General features: G+C 35.2%; 1 protein-coding gene across 2 annotated transcripts in view; it reads right to left on the reverse strand.

Annotated features, from left to right (window-relative positions):
* Positions 1-26,711, reverse strand: part of SEMA3D (semaphorin 3D) — a 197,685-nt gene that overhangs the window by 145,871 nt on the left and 25,103 nt on the right. The window contains exon 1 of one of the 2 annotated variants that reach the window (XM_073898732.1): positions 15,174-15,269. The exons of the other annotated variant lie outside the window; for it this stretch is intronic. The gene's annotated coding sequence lies outside the window, so the exon portion shown is untranslated. Of the gene's footprint in view, positions 1-15,173; positions 15,270-26,711 lie in introns of those variants that run through there. 2 annotated transcript variants of the gene reach the window in all.

The following is a 26,711-nucleotide window of genomic DNA, read 5'->3' on the forward strand; positions in this document are numbered from 1 at the left end:
ATGTATATATTTCTTAATCTGCCTCAAATAGCCCTTAGAACGTGATGAGGCTCTAAGCCTAGTAAGGAAGCCTAGTAAATATTATTAGATAGATAAGACATCAACCAATTATAAAGGGAAAACATAATAAAAATACCTTCTCTTCTGGCCAACACTAAATGAATTTAGGAGATAGAAAACTTTATAATTTTTTTAAGAAAAAAGATAACCTTTAAAAACCTGAGAATCACATGTAAATTTGTGATAGAGAAACTGACAAAATATAGTAATTATTATAAGGAATTGGAGTGAGAGATAGGTTATGCTTTACTGAGAAAAGAAAACACTGAGGTGTGAATAAAGAGACATCACACTGTTTCTCAGGTGCTTGGGGGATGGCTGCACCATTCTTCACTTTAGGTCTGACAGTATGCATTTCTTTAAGATCTTTAAGCCATCCATGGGATGATCTGATTCTAAAACAAACTCTCATGTAAATTGTTTTCCTAAAATCTTCCAATGGATTTACAATTCAGCCTAAGATAGCTGCATTTCAGATAATATATCTGAAGTCATGGTTATGATTTACATGTATAGTCACATAACAACTTGTGTGATTTTTAGTAAGGTGTGGTTTCATTGAAAACCTATGATGAAATCATATTAAAAGATACAAATTAGTTTGTAAGTTTACAAATGGTGTTTTCTTTGAAAAAAATTTTTTTTTTTTTAATAATCTCTATTTTATGGCAGAAATGGGCATATGGGTATGGCAGGACTAACTGTTCCCAGCATAAAGAGTCCTCTTTCCTGTTAGGGATACAAACGTAACCAGCCCTGAAGTTGAGCAAGGCACATGGTAGAAGTTACATTTCGCATCCTTTCTCAGAGCTGGTGAGACAGGGTCAATAAATTCTCACTAATTCAGAATGATGTGTATATCGTCCTTGACATTTCTTTAAAATAAATTGCTTACCTCCATTCCCTTTCACGCCCTATTCAAACAAGCTAGAATGTGGGCCAGGTGCTTGTAAACCAGCTGCGGTCACGCTGCACCTGAGGGCAACACTCGGAGGAACTCAGGGCAAGAAGACAGAAAGAATCTGAGGGCAAAGTAGAGCCACTTACTCACCCTTTATTTGTCCTGCACAACAGAGAAACATGCTACTATCTCATTTGAGCACTGTATTGGGGGGTCTTTTTGTAGCAGGAAAACAGTGCATGTTCGCTTTATTAATAGTTATTAAAAGCTGGTTTATGGGGCGCTTGGGCGACTCATGGTTAACTGTCTGCCTTTGGCTCAGGTCATAATCTCAGGGTCCTGGGATCGAGGCCCACATCCCCAGCAGGGAATCTGTTTCTGCCTCTCCTTCTCCCTCTGCGCCTCTCCCCAACTCCTGTGTGCTAGCATGCGTGCTCTCTCTCTCAAATAAAATCTCTTAAAAAATAAATAAGTAAAATAAAAGCTGGTCTAAGGATAGGTTTAAAACCTATAGATATAAAATCTCTGATAGGATTTGTATCCTCTATTACTTATAACACATTTCATAATACAATTATTCTAAAACAACATAAATGTAAAATATCTGCCCTAAAATCATTAGCAAGTTTTAATATATCTGCCATGTGATCAGAAGATTAGAATTTACAGATGAGATTCTCTTTCGTCTTTGTAAAATTCCATCTCTCTCAGCCATTCATAGTTGTACTTTGTGTCTTTCTTTGTCAATACAGAAGCTCTTCCTTCTTTCTCTATTCATTTTTGCTATGGAATCTCATGGACATGTTTACTAGCAACTACAAAAACAATGCTACCGCTGAAACACTAGTTCATAAGCTGTTAGTAAATGTGGATCAAAAGTCTGAAATGATAACTGACATGGAATTGATAAGAAGTTAAAAAAAGAAAGAATGGGAAAATAGAAGGCATGGCCTCATTTTATGGCTAACAGACAGCGTACGTGCCACCTGTAAACATGATAAATGCAGCCTAACCCTACTCAGTGAGAAGAAAAGTACACTGTGGAATTATTTTATAAGTTAACCTTGGAAAATACTACTCTTGTTCATAAAAATACAGGATGCACTATAACTAAACATCTCCTATACCTAAATATCACAATAGTTATAATACCTTTCGTTTGTGTTTATTTATTTATACATATATATATTACATAGGATACCTATGTAATATATAAAAAACATTTAGTAAATATGTAAATTGACATTCAACATTAAAATATATGGGAAACTAATATTGGACTAAGTAGTAACACTCACACTCTCTGAATACCTCTACTTCAAAACATATTTAGTGTAATCAGCAGTCCTCACACAAGGGAAAACCCAAGAAACTTCATTTTCAGCCTCTTATAATTTTTCATTATTTTTAATAGCAACCATAACTGACAAACATCTGGTCTTTAATTGAAAACATCATGGTATAAACAAACATTTGACTATCATCCTGAAGAAAGCAGTATCATCATGGATTCCTGAAATTAATTCGAGGCCAGATCCTGCCACCAGCAAGCTTTTTCTTTCTTTTCTTTCTTTTTTTTAAGATTTTATTTATTTATTTGACAGACAGAGACACAAGCGAGGGAGGGAACACAAGCAGGGGCAGTGAGAGAGGGAGAAGCAGGCTTCCCGCCGAGCAGGGAGCCCGACGCGGGGCTTGATTCCAGGACCCCAGGATCATGACCTGAGCCGAAGGCAGACGCTTACTGATTGAGCCACCCAGGCGCCCCTGAGCTTTTTCTCCTTAGATAATTAATGTGAACTTACTATGGTCTGAATGTTCATGTCCCCCCAAAATTCATATGTTGAAATCCTAACTGCCCGTGGGTGACGGTATAGTAGATGGGGTCTGGGAAGTCATGAGGCTCTTAAAAAAGAGGCTCTAGAGAGATCCTTAGCCCCTTCTACCAAGCGAGGGCACAGGGAGAAGATACCAACTAAATCGGGAAGAAGGCCCTCAGGTAAAGGCAACCATGTTGGAGCCTTGATATTGGACTTCCAGCCACCAGAACTGCGAGCAATTAATTTTTGTTATTTATAAACTATGCAGTTGGTGGTACTTTGCAGAGCAGCCCAAACAGACTAACACAGACCTCTCTAAGTTTTACTGTCCTTTTCTTTAAAATAAGGAAGCTGGAACCATTGGAATGCTAGGGTCTCTTTTAAACCTAAAATCCCAGAATGGCAGATCTGGTCATGTTGGAGTGTCTCCCATTTCCCCAAATTAAAAAAAAACATACAGTCTGAAAGAAAAGTTTATTGGTAACAACAGTGCTTACCTTTATATATAGATTCTGCCCCCATAATCATGACATTTACTAAGTAGTGTTGAATATGATTTTGTCAAAATGTTTGAGTGATTTAAAAATTTCAGGTTTACTCAAGAAAAACAAAGTATATCATAGACACAATCAATCAAGAACTCCAAGACAGAAACAAAGCCCAATGATAAGTTTCAATAAGCATGAAAATAAAAAAAAAAACAACTGCTTTTCAAATAAACCACTTTTCTGTACACCTTTAAAAAATGAAAACATTTTACTTTGCCAGTGTTTTAAACTTAAAGCCAGAACAACATGACATGTAACAAGATGTAACAAGATACCTATTCTGTTTGTATTTTGAGGGTATTTTTGTTTTTCCCACACGAGAAAGGCTACAGGAGGCAAAGTTAAAATATAGTAATTCATTTTTATAATTATTATTGTCAGCATAATCTCCAATCATATTTGGAATGGTTGGGTATTTATAGCAAAGAAAGCAAAGGGGCATCTCTAAATAGCTAGGCGGGCTATAACAAGGGTTACAGAAGGGAGGGGGTGGGGGGATGGGGTAACTGGGTGATGGGTTTTAAGGAGGGCACGTGTGGTGATGAGCACTGGGTGTTATACGCAATTAATGAATCGTTGAACACAACATCAAAAACTAATGATGTACTATATGCTGGCTACTTGAACATAATAATAAAAAAATATTAAAAAAAGAAAAAAAAAGAGTTGTGTAGTAAATAAAAAATCATTCAAACTGATAGCTATCTTTACATGCTTTTAACAATGGAAGTACCATTTTACATCAGCAAATGCCTTGTAACAGGACGTAGTTCTACTTTTCTCACAGTCTAAAGAATAATGCTTAAATACATTGTGAAAGCATTTCTAAGAAAGCAAATTAATATTACTTACTATAACTTACTTAATCCAATCTAAGACACTATGATAATATATGTCATTATGTTAGGTCTCACCAAGACAAAAATGTTGCCAAACCATGACATGCCATTGATTATATGAGGCATCCCCTTTTCAGAATTGTTAAATGAGAAAAAATACCCATCTAGAATTCATGAAATATTATAGAATTATCTCTTTTTTGTGGCTAGACTAAGATCTATATTCTATTTCTTTACTAAAAAAATGAGACAAATGATAAACACTATAATTTATAGTACTTTGGCAGGATAAGGCATTAATCTCATCACACAACAATAGCAATAAAAACACTAATCATCACCTTTTTTTCCCCTGGGTGAAAATCAACTCTGTAGAGTTAAACTATCAATACAGCAGAAGAAGTAAGAATGATCAAAACAGGTAATATTAAATAAACGGGTTGTATGCTGTAACTAATTATTGAGCAGTTAACATATTATAGGCTACTATTAGTAAGTGTCCTATAAATTTTAAATGTATATATATGAAAAATATTTCATAACCTATTAGTAAAATTGTTTGTAAGGTATGTTTTATAAGAGATGACAGAATGTTACTACACCTGAAATCAATTTTACCATATACATTAACTAACTAGAATTTAAATAAAAACTTGAGGGGTGCCTGGGTGGCTCAGTCGGTTAAGTGACTGATTCTTGATTTTAGCTCAGGTCATGATCTCAGGGTCTTGAGTTAGAACCTGCACTGTGCTCCATGCTCAGCAGGGAGTCTGCTTGAGGATTCTCTCTCTTCCTCTCCCTCTGTCACTTACCCTGCTCATGTTCTCTCTCTCTCTTTCTCTCTTTCAAATAAATAAATTCATCTTAAAAAAAAAAACGAAAAGAAAAAAAAGAAATTACAGAATTTTACAAATACAATACTAACATATGGAGAAAAAATATTCTATTTTATCTGATTTAAAATAATCATTGAACCACTACAGTGAATGACTATTAATTAATTTATTCAGTCAAGAAAGTATTTATTGAGCACCTTCTAAGTATCAAGCACCCTTCCAGGCACTGCAGATTCTAAATGAACACAGAAAAAAGAATCTCTATTTAAGCAGCTTATATTTTAGAAGAAAGAATAGAAAAAAAAAACAGAAACAAAAACAAAAAGGAAATGACATATGTATCAGAATGTGGTAAGTGCTAAGGAGAAAAACAAAAGCAATACAAAGGTGGGATGGAGAAGTTGCCATCTAAATAGGGTAACTTATTTAAGTGACATTAAGTAGGCTTATTGTGAACATTTCAAACATTTCCACTCTTTTAAACAGAGTAATGACATTAAAAGCAAAGACTTAATTCTCATTTGGAGCATTATACTTACTGGGCATGTAAGGTTAGAACAAAGTCTTATTTCCTCCACTTTAATTAGAAAGAGAGTGATGCTTTTTTTTAAGTGAAAAGAAACTGCCTCTGAACTCTCTTTTTTACTTGGTATTGCTATTCTCGGAATATACCAGGTAGGATGGTTAAAATGTCAAATTTATTTTCATATAATGGTTACAAACCATAATATCTCAGTTGACAGGACGATTGAAAAGACAAATGCAAAACAAGTTTTTGCAGAAGAGAGCAAAGAGTTGGTTCCTTTTGAAATCCAAATTAGAGTGAAAATATAATCAGCCTATTCATATTCAATCAATCTTGAACGAGTAATAAGTGACTACTGGGACTTGTAATTCTTACAAGAGTTATATGTTGTCTGAACACGGTAGCTAATTGAATTAAATGGCATTATATAATGCCATATGTTATATAAAGGGCTAAAGTAAACTCATAGCATCAATGGAAATGAATTGATGTATCTTACTATTCTAATGTGTGCAAGATCACTATGTTAAAAAAAAAACACAAAAACCTTGAGGCATTCTTCATCATGATGTCACTTCAAATATCAACACACAATTTTGTTCAACTCTCCTGTTACAGCTAAATTCTTATTTCCTGACTGTCATATATCATTTATTGTATATAATCAACAGTCTAAAACTTGCAAGACACAAACACATTATTAAGAGTTTCTGATTAGCACAGAGTCCTTATTAAGGGCCAAATCTATATAATCCAAGTTTCAAGAAGTTTTCCTTGGGTAAGAGCCTAGTGTTAAATGAATGAATGTGTAATCTGACTAGGGATAGGAGGGAGGGAAGTTTTTCACACTTTTATTGAGTGCAATGTTTTGGTTTTATTACACAAAAATGATAAAATTAAAAATACATTTAGAATTCTCAAAAGAAGAAAAAAATCTGCTTTAATCTATCTCTTGTTGTAAAGAAAGAAACTTGATACTTTTTAGCAAAGTCTGAGTATTGTTCTTTGTATCAACTAGTTTACTCTCAAGAAAAACAAATTGTATATCATTAAAACAATCTCTTGGGGGCACCTGGGTGGCTCAGTTGGTTAAGCGACTGCCTTCGGCTCAGGTCATGATCCTGGAGTTCCGGAATCGAGTCCCGCATCGGCTCCCTGCTCAGCAGGGAGTCTGCTTCTCCCTCTGACCCTCCCTCCTCTCATGTGCTCTCTCTCTCTCTCTCATTCTCTCTCTCAAATAAATAAATAAAATCTTCAAAAATAAATAAATAAAACTACTTTCCCCTTAAAAATTAAAAACAAAACAAAACAATCTCTTGGACTCTACACCACAAAACAAAGATAGAAGCCCCTGGCACTGACTAAAGTCAAAGGGTTCTTTACATTCTCTCCCAATACACAATATCTTAGTGTAAAATTCAAGGTAAATTTTACTGCTGCTTATTTTATTAATAATAGATTATAGTTATTACAAAAGTAGTATCTTTGCATCCTACACAGTTAAACCACAGATAAGCAGGAAGAAGAACATAAAAACACCATATCTCTATTCATACTCCACTCAGAGACTGTCACTGTTAAAATTGTATCTTTCCATATTTTTCTATGCATGTACACAAATATACTTTATCACAATGAGATTATATCAAATATTCTATTTTGTAACCTACTTAGAAGTTAATTATCTTCATTTTGCCTGTCAGTAACTTTTTATTCCATTTAATATCTATTACACATTAAAATTTTCAGGGTTGTCCCCAAATTGTTCTTTATATCTGGTTTGTCCAATTTAAGATCCAATTCCATGTGACACATTGTAACTAGTTGCTATGTCTCCATCATTTTCAACCTAGCACACAAATCATCCCCCTTTTCTTTTCATGACATTAACTTGTTAAGGAGAGATAGGTTCAAGTTATCTTTCTAAAAATGCTTTAAAGTCTTCATAAATATCCATGTTATCAAGAGTTAATAAGTTATTTGAAAACCATGTGTTAACTAGCTGCACAGTATGCCTATTTCTCAAAGCTTTTGTTGGAATCCACAGAAAATTAATCACTGTGCTATATCGGGGATACTGTGCTCATTTTTAAAAGATTGAATGTTCTCTTGATCTTTCTCCACTGGGAGAAGGACATGATGCATGCCTCCCTGACAGAGCGGTACTGCCCTTAATGAATGAGCATGAAGGTTCTAAAGACAGAATCTTAACTATCACCTAAATGCACCTTCTTTGTGGTCTGTACAAAGCAATTTCCCCCATGTACTTCTTCACCCATCAGAGGAAATCTAAATAAGAGCGTATTCGTGTTGGGCTGAGTAGTACCAGTTTACCTAAATTAATGTTTACTTAGTATTAATAATGTTTTCTATAGAGAGAAGCTGGGCTCTGTTTTCTCAAGGTTTTTGCCAAGTCTCATAAATCTGGGAAAAAGTGGTCAGTGTAACCCCTCCTAATAACCAAAGTGGCCACACACAGAATAAACAAGGGCCTAGTTTATAAAGTCGTCACTGAGAGACCCTGTTGGAGTAAATTTGGATTTCTCAGTATTAATTTATGATGTGTGCAATGCACTTTGTACTCAAAGAAAGAGAATAGGAAAAGAGTTTAAAAATGCATTTAAACAGAGATTTAATATATTAATGCACTATTTAAATTTAACAGCCACCCTACCCTCCAAAAAAAGAAAAGAAAGAGAAAAAATGTTTTTCTGTGAATTACTTGGAGGTTGGCAATGCATTTGAGTTGACCTGATTGTGTAAGAATTTCTAAACAATGATATACAACATCACTAAAAACAGACAATTTGCTGGGTATTTCTCCCCTGGTTTTTAAATTATTCGAGTACTTACTTAAAACTTGAGATGGCATTTATTTACCAATATAACTGATTTTTGAACCAAAAATGCCTCCTAAAATGTTGAGAAAGTTCTTAGTTTTATCTACAGTTTCAGTATCAGCTAGAATTAATACTATACGAATTTTGTTGTTTTAAAAGTCAAAATTTATTTGTCTGGACACGAAATTATAACACGATTTAAAACGCCATAATAAAAACTTTCTGAAGATGTTAATAACTTATAAAAGACAGAGACCACATTAGGGAAATAAGGAATCTGTCTCACGGTGGTCCTATTTTTATGTAATCGTTCTCCATAGGAATACAACATTTTCCCCAATTTGCATTCATCATGGATCTCAGAGAGCAGGATGTAGACAAGTTTTAGAAAGAATAAAGGCTTTTGGTATTTGTTTGGTTTCAGAGATCCCAGAAAGAGGTTCTTCATAAGAAAGGAAAGAGGGATGGCATTTCTTAGTGTCTGAAAATCCTGTCAATGTTTTCTTTAATTTTATGGCTCCTTTTGTTTTCTCACTAGAAAGATTCCCAGACAAGCAATATGATGTGAACGTAATAACCTTTTCTCTTCTGGCTGAGTGATGGTTTCTCAAAATAAATATAACCCATCTTATATATCTTTTTTCCTGAGTATTTCTCTCTTGAACCATACCCACAAATTGAAAAGACTTTCTCTGCGAATGCCAAGTGCTAAGACATCTCCCCCTAAATTAGGAAAAGTAAAGTCAAGGGCAAGTCTACATCAAGATAATTTGCTAAATTTTTCAAAAGGTACCTTACTGGAAACTTGGGAGTACTGAAAATACAACTTATAAAAAAGAACTTCCATAAAAGGAACAGGACATTATCAGGAGTCAATCTCCTCACGGAACAAGATAATACAGTATATTTAATAACTACCACAACAAAAAATCTGTTGGGGAGAAGGCCCTATGTTGGGGGAAAAATGTAATGTATTTGCAAAGAGAAGTTATTTTTGATGACTTGAATACAAAACTTTGAGAGATTCAAAACACATACACATAAAGAAAGAGCACTTGGTATAAAAGGATAATTCAATCTACCTTATATTTATATAGTATTTTGTAGTTTTGTTGTATATACATACAACATTGTATTTCACATGTTACACTATTTTAAATCCTTTACTTAATTCCGCATTTAAGATAGCATCTCAGGGTACTGATAAAAAAAAAGAAGTAGTCATATTTTTTTTAAAGATTTTATTTATTTATTTGAGAGAGAGAATGAGAGAGACAGAGCATGAGAGGGGGGACGGTCAGAGGAAGAAGCAGACTCCCTGCTGAGCAGGGACCCCGATGCGGGACTCGATCCTGGGACTCTAGGATCATGACCCAAGCCAAAGGCAGTCGCTTAACCAACTGAGCCACCCAGCCGCCCAGAAGTAGTCATATTTTCAAAATGAAAAACCCAGCGTAGTAGCAGATACCATGGATGAAAGAAATGGAGGAATGGGTTGCAAACACCAGTCTTCTCATATATTTACAAATTTATATAGGTGGAGAAATGCAAAGCAAAATTTTCAGATGCTTTCGATAACATGGCAGCAGACTTTCAAAGCAGGCTACAAAGGGATGTTGATACATCTGTGTGGGTGCTCAGAGGAGTAGCAAACTTCACAGGGGCAATTCAAGGGAAGAGCCTCAGGAATAGAAAGGCCAAAAGAAGACATTTTTAGTATACCAATTAGGATGAAGTAAGTGAACCAGGAAAACATTCATCCCTCCAGGGAAGGGCTTTGTCATGCTGCAATATTGTTAACCACAATATTAACATGATTTGTTCATGGGCACAGGGTTTCTGTCCATCTTTTTAATCATCCTTATTTCTAACTATCTGTAAATATGTCTCTAACTACAGACCTGTTACAAGCTACCTAGCTAGAAAACAATTCAGTACCAATCACAAAAAAAAAAAAGTAATGCCACCATAATTTAGAGGCAAAAAATGGATACACACTCACATATAGGTATACACATACCATATACAGAGAAACACGTACTTGTATTTCTGATATTTAGGTGGTGGGATTTCATGAAATGAAAACAATCAAATCATTTTTCTTCCACTGTCTTATTTTTACATGTTATTTCTTTCTCCTAATATTTTACTTACCTAGATATTACACATCACAGTATCAGCTAATTTATTGCTTTCTGCCCATGTAGTTGGATCTGAAATAATCAGAGTCAGTCCTGGACATATAACATAGGTGACGTGTCCTTCCCATTACCTTCAAAAATCTTTCAACCATATGACCAACTCCCTGCTACATCTCCCTCTAGATTTTTAGAACTCTTTGAGCTGAGAGAATTTAGAAGGTCCCAGACAAACCAGCCTGCTGAACACTATTTCTGGTTTTTATTTCCTCAAACACCTACTATCTAGTAGATGGAAAATGATTTCAACCAGTGGATAAAAATTAAAGAAATTATCCCTACTACTAAAGTCTGCTACTAATCTGTTACCACAGCAAAACATTATGATGATCTATTCTTTAAAAGTATGGAAACTTTATTGACAAAGTGTGTAGTAGGAAATTAGAATTGAAAATGAACAGGTGGGAAAAAAAATTAAATCAAATTTTGATTTCAAAATCATAAGAATTTCAGTGAAAAGAACTAGTATCAACATTAGCCTTAGCCCTGTCCTAGATGAGTAAGAGCTCTATGCTATTACATTTTCTGTTTTTCTTTTCAATTAGAAATTGATTTATATTCTTCATGATTCACTTGATTATAACTTGCTTTAGTTTTCTGTTCTGAGCCTTCAGTTGGGGACACTGATAGCTCTCATGGTTGACTGTGAAGGAAACAAGTATGTACTTTAAAAATTCTCATATGTGATTTCTTCTAATAATCCAGATAAGATCCGCTGAGTTCCTTAGCTGAGGGTAAATACACATTTCTATAAGATATTTGTTTTTAAAAGGAAACAATGTTTATATAGTTAACTGGGTTACTTAAATGCAAAAATGAGATAAAATGGAAAATTAGTTCAAATCCTCTGACTCAGAGCAAACCAGGGTTTATGTGCAGTTAAGATATACACTTTAGAACATAGAAACTTTCACTCAGTAAAATACATCTCATATGGATTGTTAAAAAAAAAAAGTAGTGCTTTTGAGTGAAAAGTATCACTAGAAATGTTGAAAAACATTTAGTCCAACTCTTAAAATGCCACATCAACATTTTAAATGTCCTAGCAGACACTGATAACATTATATTCTTAAAAATACACAAGTAACCTCTGCCTCAAGCCATGAGGATGGTACCATACATCATAACTGTGTATTCTAACATCAAATTTCCAAAGCCACGGAAAATTATACTGTGAATCCTGAGAAATAGTCTAAGTAAGCTGAGAAAATGAGAAAATACTGAGATGAAAGAATAAGATATGAGATTTTAGAGCTGGTTTACAGTGCTTTCTATTCGCTTTCACTATGGCAGAAGCTTTTTGACTTTTCAAGTTTAAGATTCAGGGGCTATGATTCATATTAGCAATAAATAGTTTAAATTCATGATTCCCAAAGCATGTGCCAAGACACCCAGGAGCACTATAGTGAACTCGCCCAGGATGCTGGGGGCGGTATTTGGAAATTTCAGGGTAAACACAACATTTGACATCTGTCAGACACTACACAAACTACCACGCAAGGTATTTCACAGTTTCGACATTGGAGAGTGCAACATTCCTTTCAAGGATGTCAAAGCTGTGTGAAACTGGGTTTCCAGCAGGTGATGTGATGAAAAGCGAGTCCCTCCTGAAAATCCACGTGGAACAGGTAATGAAGTTGGCAGCATTCTGTTCCTAAGGTTTCAGAAGTCGCCTAACACACATATGCATACACACACACACACACCCATTAATAAGTAATTGTGGTTATTTGCAAATGAAATAAAAATATTAATTTTATTTTTTTTCAATTTAGCTTAACAGGACACAAATAACTTACTAAGTTGTGGCCTTAACTAATAAGCCATTTGGCTGCAATTATTTAATAAACAGAATTTTTGGTTTTTGTCTGTTGGCCTAGTGGCGCCTTAAAAATATTACTGAGCTGCTAAGGTACCATGAACTGAAAAACTGAAAAACTCTGGAAACGTCTATGTGCTTTTCTAGAAAATTAAAAAAAAAAAAGTTTTGCTGCAAGTAGGATCACCTACAAAATCATCCTGAAAAGAATCTGTGCGTGCTACCGACTCATCAGTTCACCACTTAGATCTTCAAGTTTCATTGTGGTATCTCCTTTACTCTATTCCACACTTTCCAGCTTCTGCTAGATTTAAAGCCAGAAGATCATAGTCATTGAAGCTTTTCTATATTGCTGTTTTCTGAGTTTATGTCTGAGTTCACTCGGTAGGTAGAAGCCTGGTATAACAATGTCCTCATTGTAGCGCCACAATTAAGCCCTGCTGGAAAGAGTCCAAAGCTGACTTTCTTCACACCAACTTCCCTCTGTGGTAATGATGTTATTTGTGTTTCCTGTGAATTCCTTTCATTGTAAAGGTGGAATAAACAAAGCAACATTTCAAAATAATGTTCCTAAGGTTTAAAAAATAATCTAACCCAGTCATAACATAAAAGTTTAATATTTGAAGGCTTCTTCAAATGTTAAGCGAAATAAATGTTTAAAAAGTAGTGTTACCTGCCACAAAGAAATACACACACACACACACACACACACACACACACACACACACACACCCTCCTATGGAATTAGAGAGGTGATCTGATATTACTGAGACTAAAAGGCAAGTAAACCTACATAAAAAGGAAACTGCCGCAGAAACACTGTGTAAAAATTGAGTACAGGAAATAAATTGTTATCTGTGAAGTTTGTTGATTTTTCCCATTCCCTCTGTTCATCCTGCATAGTCTGTCTTTGTTCCTTACTTTGGAAATCTCCAATAAAACCAGGTAAACTTCCCCGTGTTTATGCATATATAAAAAAATTCCTGGAAATCTTTTCCAATCCCAAGTTAAAACAAAGCAAACACACAAGCAAACAAAAACAGTGTGACATGCTTAACGAACAGTAATAGATTATTTTCAAAATCAGTTCCAAAAAGCATATAGTTCTTCATTAGAAGAGTTAATAATTAGAAAAGAACATATTTCAATATCAGTTAAAATTGAGCTTCATAATGGATTTGTGTGTATATGTGATGATCATACAGGCATGCAGTTTTTAATTATTATAGTTTGTCTAGATACTATTCTTCTACATCCTCAAAGCATCTTGCATAATGCTTTTTGCATTAACATTCTATATTCAGTTTATTTTATTGAATTGAAGGTTCTAGGACATCTTAAGCTTTTATATTAACCTTTTCCTAAAAGATATCAAATAATTCTTAATTCATATTATAAATTCACAAAGTTTAGATCCTCCCTAAAAAAATGAAGTTTTCTGAACTTACTTTGATCAAAATAATGAAAAAGCCCACAAAACTAATTTGCAAAGAAAACCTCTTACAAATATGGTACACACCCCAAGTGCTTTTCTTTACTTCTAATTATATCAAATGTTCATTTTCATATATATACTATGGCCTGATAACAAAATATAGGAAAATATCATCACTGTACAACTTTCTGCTTCCTTCTGACTTATTAACCAGTATTATCATCATTTGATCTCTTCCTTGTTTTGTTTTTATGTTTTATTTTACACCTACACTTACTTGTAGGAAAGTATTTGTTTAGCCAAAGAGTGCTTTTTGATCTTAGGTTTTTATCATTTCAACTACCTGATGGACAAAAACTTTACTGAAATGTGCAAATAAGTAATGACAGAATTGACCTCCTACTGATTTTTTGGCTAGCCCAAAGCTGTATATGAAAGGATCACTGTTATCCATAAGCAAGTAAAAGGGGTATCAGTATATGGAACTAAATTTGATCTCAGATAAAAAAAATAAGTAAATGATTTGGTAGCCAAAAGACATCCCTGTCCTTGCCCCAAAAAGAATAGTTTATAATATGAGGACCACATAAACCTATGTCAGGTTTGTGGAGAAGACAAGTTGGCAAGGACGAAAATGATCTCCGGCAGAGCAAATGTTTAAAAGGTTAGTTAAATCTTATAGTGAAAGAAAACTAGGAGCTATTGAAAACAGTGGCACTGTTGGAAAACAGTAAAACTCTAGAACATTAACAGCATATGATAATTAGGAATAATTTAATAATAGAAGAGCATTGCTTACATTATACAGCAGTGATATGCCTTCAAATATGTATTGATAATCTCCTTATCAAAATAATTTCTATAAAAAAGTGTGTTATAGAAAACAAACACAACTACAGATCCCCATGAGAAACTGACCAATTGCTTGTAGCTAAGATAGCAAACTTCATTAGTCTGTGAAACTAACAAGGTAGCAGAAAGCCCTGGCACAGTTTTTAGTCTTTTGCTCTGGTTCCCATGCAAATCAGTCAAGTAACCTCAGAAATTGGGATTGCAACTGCAATTGTTCATACTGAGCAAATATCGGAAAGCTATGGCTGCTAATTCAGAGAGAGCTAAGTAACTATTTACAGGTCATTTCTAACCTAGCGACAACATTAGAAAGTACGTGACAAATAAGACCCAAGGCATCCTAATGAGTTCACACTATTTGTTTCAGTGCAAAACAGCAGTAAAAAGTTAGACAGCAGACACTCAAACATCATTGGCAATCCAAGATCTTTTTGAACTGATTAGTTCTATAAAGAATATTGCAAGTGGTATGGACATAGATTATCCAAAGACAGCTAACCTTGGTAAAGTATCATGTAAGACTCTCCTCTCCTTCCAACACCTCAGTCCAAAGAGACCCTTCCCTTGCTTCTCCTTTTCAGCACGGAGTACCTACTGCTTGGTCCTGACTGCCTGGCCTCTCACCCGCAATCTGCCCTGTAACCTGCTTAATCAAGAAATGTTCAGACATTGTCGACATCAGAGAATTTCTGAGCTTCAAACCCTCCTCATGCGCCATTTTCTTAGGACTATCTAGGATACACATTAATTACAGCTCAGATAGCAAAAGCCCGTGGTGGTTGATAACATTTACCTTTTAATAAGACACCTTGAATATTTTATTTTTAAAAAGGTGGAACAAGACCTGAAAGAAGAGAGGGGACTGGGCAGGGAGGTACACTCTTGATATCCCATCAAACCTCACACAAATATCACCATGTGGGGGGTCTGCCACTTCCTCTGTGCCAAGACTGAACAGACTTTTACTTCTTAACACCGTAGAAATGAGCATGTATGAAACGCACTTGCCCAATTTATTTGTGCTTTTTATTGCAGATGAAGTAATGGTCAGTGTGGCAATGATTTGAAATACAGTAGTGCAGACTGTTTCCTTGTTTATAGGGAACTAGAAAGGCAATATAAAGTGCACTTTGTAAATGTACCAGAGAGAACCATAAAACTGAATAAGCCCGTTGACAAGAATACAACACAAGGTGATAACTTTAGGTTAGACCTAAATAATAGACAACCATAAAAAATAATTAGGTTTAAACACATAATCTAGAAAAAAAGACTAAAAACTTTTTTCAAAAAAATGCATACATCTAAAGGGAATTTAAAGTTTAGATTTACTTAAAAATACACTTCTCATTTTAAAATATGGCATAGCTTGTCTTTCTACTTATAAGGAATTAATTACGTCATGTTATTATTGGCATCTCCCTCCATGTTTTATCACACTGATTGCTTTAAAATGATGTAATAGCCTTTCTTATTCTGCAAATGTTTTTCCAAAATTTTATTATAAAAGTTGTCAAACACACATAAAAGTGTACAACAAACATCCATATCCTGACACCTGGATGCTATAAGTAACATTTTTCTGTACTTGATTTAATGCATAGCTATCCATCCTGCCAATCCATCTCATTTTTTAAATGTTTTTCAAAGTGAGGTGAAAATGTTGGTACACTTCACCCCTAAACACGTTAGCATTATAGAAATACTTTAATTTTCTCTTATAATTTAAAAAATATGTTGCTAAGAGATAATGATAATTAACAAAATATATTTCTTACTGTGCACTATATCACTAGGAGGCTAGTTAACTTGTCCATTAGAGCTTAGTGCTTATGAGGCTATGGTCTTAGTTTTAACCTCCCTAATGGGTCAATTAGCTATTTTCTTTTCCATGGGTACATATTAAACCTCTAATAACACTTAGCCAAACTGAAACTTAATATATTTTCAACAAGGGAGTAACATGCAAGAATACAGGAATCTTTAGTTACACGCAAATTGGTGAGCAGCCCCTATTGATGATGTTAATTAAAGACATTTTGTGAATGATTCATTTGTGTATTTTAGTGACTGTGAAACATTTACTATTTGACAAAGTATAATAAAATAATTATAGCTTTTTTACATTGGAAGTATATCATATTCACAGATATGAATGCTTTATTTTATTTCTGAAAGAGAGTGAGAGAGAGCATAAGGGGGGGCAGGGGCAGAGGGACAGAGAGAAGCAGATTCCCTGCTGAGCAGGGAGCCCAACCTGGGGCTGGGTCCCAGAATCCTGAGATCAGAACCCTGAGATCATGACCTAAGCCTAAGCCAAAGGCAGCTGCTTAACCGACTGAGCCACCCAGGGGCCCTGATATTTATTTATTTCTAATGCAGATTAGATCTTCAATAGAATGCAAATTATTGAAGAGTCTAATATTACCAGGCTTATCTTTGAACCTATCATAGGACAACAAGTAAACAGTTCTTGATTTTTCATTGAAAAACAGAGGCACCTTAATGAATAATTTAATGTTCAGCTATTGAAAATAATGAATAGTATAACTCATGACACTTATATAATTCCCTTTATTTTACCTAATGTGCTTTTAAGTCCAAATTTATCTAGGTTTATTCAGTTATTTTGATCTCTCTTCTTAAGATCAGTTGTTTTTATCACCTATTGCTGATATATATATATATATATATATATATATATATGCTTAGAACTGCTACATGTAGACAAAATAAGGTATTACTATACTTATATTTCATATTATGCCATAAGAGAAGTAATTCTTAATAAAGCAGCCTTCAACTTCCATGTATTTCATAGAATACATTTGATTCAACAAATGAAGGAATAAGTACGTTTTCAAGAATGTAAAGTTCCAAAATTATCTCTTGAGAAAAACAAATCTCTCTTTAAGACTTAGGATCTTGATAACATTCTAATTCCATATGGAAAAATTGTAAGATGCTTACCAATTTAGAAGCAAATTCCATCCCTATGGTTGTTTACATGTCCCTCAAAAGTTACCACCTATATGTCATCTATATTCATTTAGTTTAAAGAATTAAAAAAAAATAACAAGCAAAAGTTCAGAAATTGACATCTCTTTATAAAAAAGACTAACGTGTCTACCAAGAAAAATCATTAGCATCAGAGATAGTAAATGCCATGTGGCTATCTTACAGACTACAAACCATTCATGGAAATTCCCACAGGAAACCTATCACATATAGCAATCCTTCTAACACATTTTGTTTGGAATAATGATGCCATTAACACTTAGCACCACAGTTCCCAAATGTAAGTAAGTTTGCATAATAGTTTGCTCTTTATAAAGATAAAGATAGTGAGTCACTGTGCAGAGAGGCTGACATGCTTTAGGAATAAATGCCACTTTAACATATAGAAAATCTCACTATCCCTGACACAAGCCTTTTTATTTAATTAAAAAAAAATCTGAGTTTTGATTCTGTTTCTTTATTTTATAAGAATAAACACTGATTCTTATTTGCTTAGAAGTATAAAGAAAGTCAATACTAAAAATATGACAGTAAATAAATCATGTTAATCTCAAACAAGGTAATAATTTTGATGTTAATGTTAAAATACTGATGTGGTTTGAACAAAAATAACTTGAATGAAAGATTAATACTTTCAAAATACTAATAGAAAGATTTTTAGTTTATTTCCCCACAACTGAGACTAAGTTCCTAAAAAGATGCTTCTATGAATAAATTAACAATTTGGTACAGTTTATGTGTCTTCCCTCCAACATTTGGCTCTTGCCCCATACTTTACATATGTTACCTAAAGTGCTCACTCTAATATTCTCATGCTGGGTCTTTTGCACTGTGATCCAAAATGATCTGCCATTTACTTTTTTTATTTTTCTTTCCCAATACTTGTACGTAAATGAAAAGCATCCATTCACAGCTGTACCTGCATCACCATTAGTTGGGAAATGAAAACCAAACTGATAAGACAGCAAAATCTCTGCTGACCAGAGGTGTAGTTCCTTTCCCCAACAATATTCTGTCCTCAGCTTTCACTTCAGTTGCAAAGTACACTGATTTGCAACATCACTCAGAAAGTTTTCTCTTCTCCTAAAAGCAAAAGCTCAGACTTCCTCGGTCTCTCACAAATTCCTTTCACTTACTTCTTTCACCCATTCCCACCACCTGTGTCCACTGTGTCTACCTGCTCTGTTAACTACGACACTCCCCCATTGCAGCCATCGGATTTTCCCGGGTTGATCCTCATCTCTATGAACACCCTTTGGCTATCCCTTTTTTTCCTACTCACACTAGGCCCTAAGATTACCTTATTTTGACAATGACTGCTCTTTCACCTTTTGTTACAATTGAGGGGATTGTTAATGATTAATTTCCACACTGCCAGCACCAACAATTCATACCCGCAGGTGCCAGAAGGGGGTTCAGGAGTCTAGATTAGCCATGAAAACACTCCAAGTGGTAAAACTCAATACGAACAATTTTGACCAGCCAATCATTTTAAAGTTTAGCTCCCAAATCCACGGGACAACACTCAAATTCCCTTCGCGCTCCAATCCTTATTGTCTTTATTCTCTAATTCCTGGACTATTGCAACATTTCCCTAACTTGCTTTCCATCCTTCAATCCCACTTCTCCACTTGTGTACAAACCATATTCATACTCTGAAGGTGTTTTGATACGATTCATTGGGCAGGCAACGAGAAGACTTTCACTGTTTTTACACACAGCTTTTCGAGTTTTCAACATCCTCCTCAATGATCCAAAACTTTTTTTGGGGATTTCTCTCTCACTCTTCCTATAAGCTGTGAATAAAATGTTATCTTATTCTCACTTAGTCATCATATTTTTGAAACCTACTCTTGTTAGGTACGAGGACACAAGTGACAGTGTAAGTGATTTGATGTAGCTACAAAGAAATCACTGTTAGAGCAGGGTCTAGAATACAGGTGCTGCGCCCCCTCCCTCACACTAGCCTGCAGACGGTAGGATTTCAGTAACTATCATGCGACTGGAGGGAAAAAGGAGAAAAGGCAGGAGAGAATGGAGTGAAGGGAGAAAGAAAGAAGACTAGTATTTAAGAAACACAAGGCATAATTTATATTGTAACTATTCCAGAGATATCATACCTATCACATGGTTCCCCAAAATATATAATTTATGGATAAAAAACTGAACCGAATGCTATTTTATTAAGTTGCAAACAGTAGTATTAAAAATAATTTATAGCTCTATTCCCTGAGCAAATGTGGTAAAATTAAATTTGCAAGACTAACAGAATAATGCCAAAGCACTTATCGATTTGATTTCAAAAAACAAACAAAACAACAAAAACAAAAAGTTAAGATATTAGATAAACATAAGGGAATAAGTGTATTCTTTCCCATGGATGTGTGAAAGAAGTTGATGTGGTTGAGAGATGGATGCATATGCAGTCGGAGTGGCAGAGATTGCTATTAGCACCAAGTATGAAACCGTGGAACTGGGAAGACTTTAGGTTAATCAAGAAAAAGAGAGATAGAGGGAAATAAACAGACAATTAGATCATGAGTCTGGCAGGATGAGTAAAATAAAAACAGTAAGAATAACAGAAAGCTAAATAGTTATGGTGAGAACTAAAGAGCAAGAAAATGAGAGAAATTGAGATTTCACTCTGGAAAAAGGATTAGCCAGAAGGGAGTTGTAGGAGAATGGGGGAGATGGAGAGTGCTGACTTTGCTTGTAGAGACAGGCATCATCTCTCTAATGAGTACCTCAGGGAATGAGAAGGCATAATAGCAGTACTGGAGGCAATGGGACCCTCCTAGACAGGACTGGTGGGGCTGCACCTGGTGCTCAGACTCAGGCACCTCATTATCCAAAAGGTGCAGAGAAGCTGGAAGGAGTTCAGAGACATGATGGAAGAATGATTAAGATGCAGAGAAAAAATGATTTATGATGCAAGATTAAAGCACTAAACAAACACTAAGTTTGGCTGAGCAACAAGTTGATGGGCAGAGTAACTATCTACAAACAGACAAAGATATAAATAATCTGGAGGAAAAACATTATTACTTAACCTGGTACCAGGAGGAGAGGTTTATAGAGAACAATTGCTATAAGGAAGAAAAGAAGGCAGCCCTAAGATTAGGAAGGGAAGTATAAACATGCAAGTGATAAATCTGTTTGCCTGACAATGGAACAAGGCACTGTCCTGGGAAATAGCTGGTATCAGTCTGTATGTATAAGATACAAGCAACTTGACCACACAGATGTTGCCATGATTCTAGAAAATACAATCAACAGAATAAAATGTTAGAAGCATACAAACAATTCAAGCTCAATTCTCAAAAGGACTTAAAAATAAGCTTTTATTTGTTCATACAATGGTCTTATTAATGAATGACTTGAAATGTACAGTAGTTCAGCAGTTTCCAGAGAGGAGTAAAATAAGTCCTTTCAATATTGCTTCCAGTGATTCTATGTGTTGGTTTGCAATATGGTCTTTTTAAAGATTAAAATGTAAATGAATCACTTATATAATTAGACATGTGGGTAGATATAAAACCTTGAAATCACCACCCTTGTGGGAGTGAGATGGCTCCTCACAGAAGGAAGCAAAGGATTCCCAGGTGGAACTTCATCCATAATAACAAATGTTGCTGCATGTTCGTGGAGGCCATCTGTGTCTTCCCTATGAATCATACTGGCATACCCATCCTATCACAGGAAGAAACTGTGAACTATCCACAAGGTATTATTTTTGGACTACGATCTTCAGGTCAGCAGAACAAGTATGGTACCCACCCACCACCTCACACAGGCCAATATTCACAGTGCTACCTAGAAATTTTCTTTTATTAAATAAAATCCAAGGTACAGATTTCAATATTTTAGGAAAACTGATGCTCAAGAACTAAATCAAGTAAAATTCTCAGACTGATCTAGTCATATTTTCCATTTGTTTTCATTAAAATTTTTATGTGCCTGACAAACTTTCATCTCTGCACTTTAAGAATCAATATTAGGGGTGCCTGGGTGGCTCAGTTGGTTAGGCAGCTGCCTTTGGCTCGGGTCGTGATCCCGGGGTCCTGGGATTAGGTCCCGTGTCGGGCTCCCTGCTCGGCGGGGAGCCTGCTTCTCCCTCTCCCTCTGCCTGCCTCTCTGCCTACTTGTGCTCTCTCTCTCTCTCTGTCAAATAAATAAATAAAATCTTTAAAAAAATCAATATTAATCATCTGTACCTGTTGGGTAGCAATTTCAAATTTGTAACACATATGTGAACTTCTTATCTCATTTGAACTTCACCTTTGTAGTTAGGTATTATTAAACCTCCATTTTATAAATGACAAAGCTGAGAATTAGAGGAGTTACTGGAAAGCCAAAGTCAGGATGACAAGAACAATCACCAACAGCAAAGACGAGCATTTTCTGACTGCATGCCCTATGATCTTTCCACTACACTCTTACTTCTGACGTGATTCGTGTCCTCAATTACAGCACCAATTAACATTTAGAGTTCTGACAACAGCAATTATTGTGTAAAGCCACAACATCACGAGTTTCTGGGGAGTCAATATAGCAATTTCCTTAAAAGTATTACTATAAAAGAGGAACGAAAGAAACAGATGAAATAGATCAGGTAAAAAAATAAGAACAAAACTTAGTCGCTTAAGTTTCCAGAAGGTGTAGCCATTTGTTTTTACAGAAGGGCATATCATAGTTGATTAAATATAGCTCTTGGGGCGCCTGGGTGGCTCAGTCATTAAGCATCTGCCTTCGGCTCAGGTCATGTTCTCAGGGTCCTGGGATCGAGTCCCACGTCGGGCTCCCTGCTGGGTGGGAAACCTGCTTCTCCCTCTCCCACTCCCCCTGCTTGTGTTCCCTCTCTCGCTGTGTCTCTCTCTGTCAAATAAATAAATAAAATCTTTAAAAAAATAAAATAAAATATAGCTCTTGCCACAATGGAAAAAGACAGTAGAAGGTTCAGGTAGGTTTACGCATTCGGAACAAGAAGCTATTCTGATATGAACTGGGGTGGAGAGAAAACAGCGTGGCAGAGGTGTACTAGGAGGGTGAGGTGAAACTTGAGGAAGAAGAATGTGGAAAAATAGTGGGAGCTCTGACAAGTTTCCAGGAACTGAAAAACAAGCATATGCACAAAAAGAAACTTGGCAACTTCTTCCCAAATGCACCAAGGAGCAATCTGCACAACAGAAGGTTCCAGTAGCTGAGAGGAAATACACTTAGCAGAGGCAAACATCATCTTGGAACTGACTGAAAGGAAAATGACATTTAAAATGTTCAGATTCCTTGGAAGACAGAAGTAAAGGAACTGAGTCAACTATGGAATATCACAGGGCAGAAGTTTAGAGGCTGAGGACATCCCAAGCAGTGAGCTAATGACCTGGAAAGAATAGGGATGAGGTATGAAAGGCGATGGACAGGAGAGGGAAAATCAGTACATTCTAAAAGGTAATTTACATTTTGGAGGGAACAACTCCTAAGAGTAATGTGCAAAAATTAAAATACAGAGAGAAAACAAAGAAGAAATTAAAAGGCAGCCTTTGAAAGTGCCTCTCCAGGGCGCCTGGGTGGCTCAGTCGGCGAAGTGTCTGCCTTTGGCTCAGGTCATGATCCCAGGGTCCTGGGATCGAGTCCCACATGGGGCTCCCTGCTCAGTGTGGAGCCTGCTTCTCCCTCTCCCGCTCCCCCTGCTTGTACTCTCTCTCCCTCTGTCAAATAAATAAAATCTTAAAAAAAAAAAAGTGCCTGTCCATGAAAGTTAATATTTGTGCATTTGAGAACATGAAATCAAGAAACAAACTGCCTGGGTCCACATCCCATCTTTGTAGTAGAAGGGAACTTAGGCAAGTTATTTATATTCTTTGTGCCTCACTTCCCTCACCTGTAAAAAGTAGAAAATATTATCACTCACCATCCAGTAGAGTAATAACTCAGTAAGAGAATTACTGCAAAGAACACAGTGCTTATGAGACAGCTAAGAGTAAAATAAAGCTAAATTTCAAAAAAAATTATGAGTATTTAGAATAGTTGAAAAATAAGAAGTGGCATCTAAAAAAAAAAAAACAAAAACCCAGCAACAACAACCACACACACACACACACACACACACACACACACACACACACACAAACCCAAAAGTTATAAAAATGGTAAGCCTAAGTGGAAAATAGGAAAGAATCAAGTGTGCAACAAAAATAATATAAAGAGAGTGAGAAAGATTAAGATTAAGGCTGCTCTTTTTTAAAGTAATGAAAAAAATGAAAGATGTTACTTAAAATTTATCTGATCCAAGGCAATTTACTATGAAAAATGTAAATTCATGGAAAATGGGCAAAGCAGCCCCTTATTTCTGAAAGAATCAATTCAGAAATCCAGCTTCAATCATCCAGAGGCGCCCTTATTCTCATTCCCAGAATTGCCTTTAACTAGACAAGTGTTTCAATTCTGATTCAAGTAAATAATCAAGCATTTCATGTTGGAATGCCCTCTCAAAAATACTAAAGGAAAGTAATTCCTGCCTATCTTTCAAATATAAATTGAATCAAGTCATAGATGCCTGTTCTAACAAAGAAGTTTTAAGCTTTCACGATGTTATAAATATTTATTTTTAAAATGGATCAATAATAGCAATAATAACCAACTTTTTAAAATGCTCATTATGTGCTAAACCCAACATATTTCATTTCAAGCTCCTACTGGTAGACATTATTTTTAACCCAAAATAGGTTGTGTTAAAACTGATAATCAGAGCAGTTTAAACTAGTACTTCATTCAGGTTGTAGAATCCTCAGTAGTACAGTATGGATTTCAATAAAGGTCTATCTAAGTAAAAGTCTGCTCTTTTAATAATGTTTCTATATTGAAGTCTTTTTTGAATAATAACTTGAACTGAACCACTACATCACATAATACCAATCATCCTAGATTTAAAGTAGTTATTTAAACCAGTATTTTTAAAATCATTTTTAATTTTGGTAAAACAAATGTAACATGAAATTTACTATCTTAGCCATTTTTAAGTATATAACTCAGTATTAGCACGTCTATTCACTTTGTTGTGCAAGAAATCTCCAGAATTTTTTCATCCTCTACAACTGAAACTCTATACCCATTGAACAAGTTCCCATTTCATCTTCACCTCAGTCCTGGAAATCACCATTCTACTTTGTATTTCTATGAGTTTGACTACTTCAGATACCTCATATAAGTGGAATCATACAGAACTTATCTTTTTGTGACTAGATTATTTCACTTTAGCATAATATTCTCAAAGTTTATCCATGTCATAGCATGTAACAGGATTTCCTTTTTTTTTTTTTTTAAGGCTGAATAGTTTTCATTGAATATACATGATACTGTGTTTGGTTTGGCCATTTATCCATTGATGGACAATTGGGCTGTTTCCACCTCTTGACTAATATGAATAATGCTGCAATGAACATGGACATGCAAGTATCTCTTTGAGATCCTGTTTTCAAGTCTTTGGACATATACCCAAAAGTGGGATTGCTGGATCATGTTATAATTATATTTTCAATTTTTTTTATGGAAACTCCATTCTGTTATCCTAAGCTGCTGGATCATTTTATATTTCCACTATTAGTGCACAAGGTTCCAATTTCTCCACATTCTCACCAACACTTGCTATCTTTTTGTTGTTTGGATTGTAGCCATCCCATTGGGTATGAAGTGATATCTCATTGTGGTTTTGATTTGAATTTCTCTAATGGTCAGTGATGTTGAGCATCTTTTCATATGCTTATTAACCATTTCTCTATCTTCTTTGGAGAAACGTCTATTCAAGTTTTTGCCCTTTTTTCAAGCAGGTTTTATTTTCTACTGTTATTATTGAGTTATAGAGGTCCTTTATATATTCTGAGTATTAACCCTTTTCAGATATGTGATTTGTTATTATTTTCTCCAATTCCACAGGCTGCCTTTTCACTCTGTCATCTCCTTTGACAGACAGAAGTGTTTAAGTTTAATATAACCAGAACCAGCATATTTTTACCCCAACCTGTATCTATCTATCTATCTATCTATCTATCTATCTATCTATCTATCTATCCATCCATCCATCCATCCAAACTCTTGTGAATATGAGCAACCACATGTCATGAAAACCAAGAGGATAGAGAGACTTTTTGAACCATTTAGCTTTTAAAACATAATGTCAAGGAAAAAAAATGAAATGCCCTTAGTCATTTTCATTTCTCATAGTCTGAGCATCTAACAAAACTGTATTTGATTTTCATGTTTAAAGATGCACAGCTTTTTTTCATACAAATATAAATATAAGCCTCTAATTATAAGCCAACTACTTCATCTGTTCTGAAGTAAAGGAACAGTGACTTGATCCAATGCAGAAGGAAATTTTCAGTGTTACATGTTGTTGAGAGACTGAACATCGGCCTCTGATGTGGCACATAAACTCTGTATAATACATTTTATATCTTTTTTTTTGTGAAGATTGTAGCTTTTATTTTTTTTCTTTAAATTTTATTGTTATGTTAATCACCATACATTACATCATTAGTTTTTGATGTAGTGTTCCATGATTCATTGCTTGTGCATAACACCCAGTGCTCCACGCAGAACGTGCCCTCTTTAATACCCATCACCAGGCTAACCCATCCTCCCACACCCCTTCCCTCTAGAACCCTCAGTTTGTTTTTCAGAGTCCATCATCTCTCATGGTTCGTCTCCCCCTTTGATTTCCCCCCCTTCATTCTTCCACTCCTGCTATCTTCTTTTTTTTTTTCTTAACATATATTGCATTATTTGTTTCAGAGGTGCAGATCTGTGATTCAACAGTGTTGCACAATTCACAGCGCTCACCATAGCACATACCCTCCCCAGTGTCTATCACCCAGCCACCCCCTCCCTCCCACCCCCCACCACATACATTTTATATCTTACTTTTACAAATTTTCAGGAGAATATTGACAGTACATAATAAATACTGACTTTGGAATGTAGAACCTATGTAAGATTCAACTCTATTGTATTTTGTTTATAGCTG

Source organism: Callorhinus ursinus, unplaced genomic scaffold (genome assembly GCF_003265705.2).
Source record: "Callorhinus ursinus isolate GAN/ISIS: 27379988/994484 unplaced genomic scaffold, GSC_fseal_2.0 scaffold12, whole genome shotgun sequence".
NCBI classification, from domain to species: domain Eukaryota; kingdom Metazoa; phylum Chordata; class Mammalia; order Carnivora; family Otariidae; genus Callorhinus; species Callorhinus ursinus.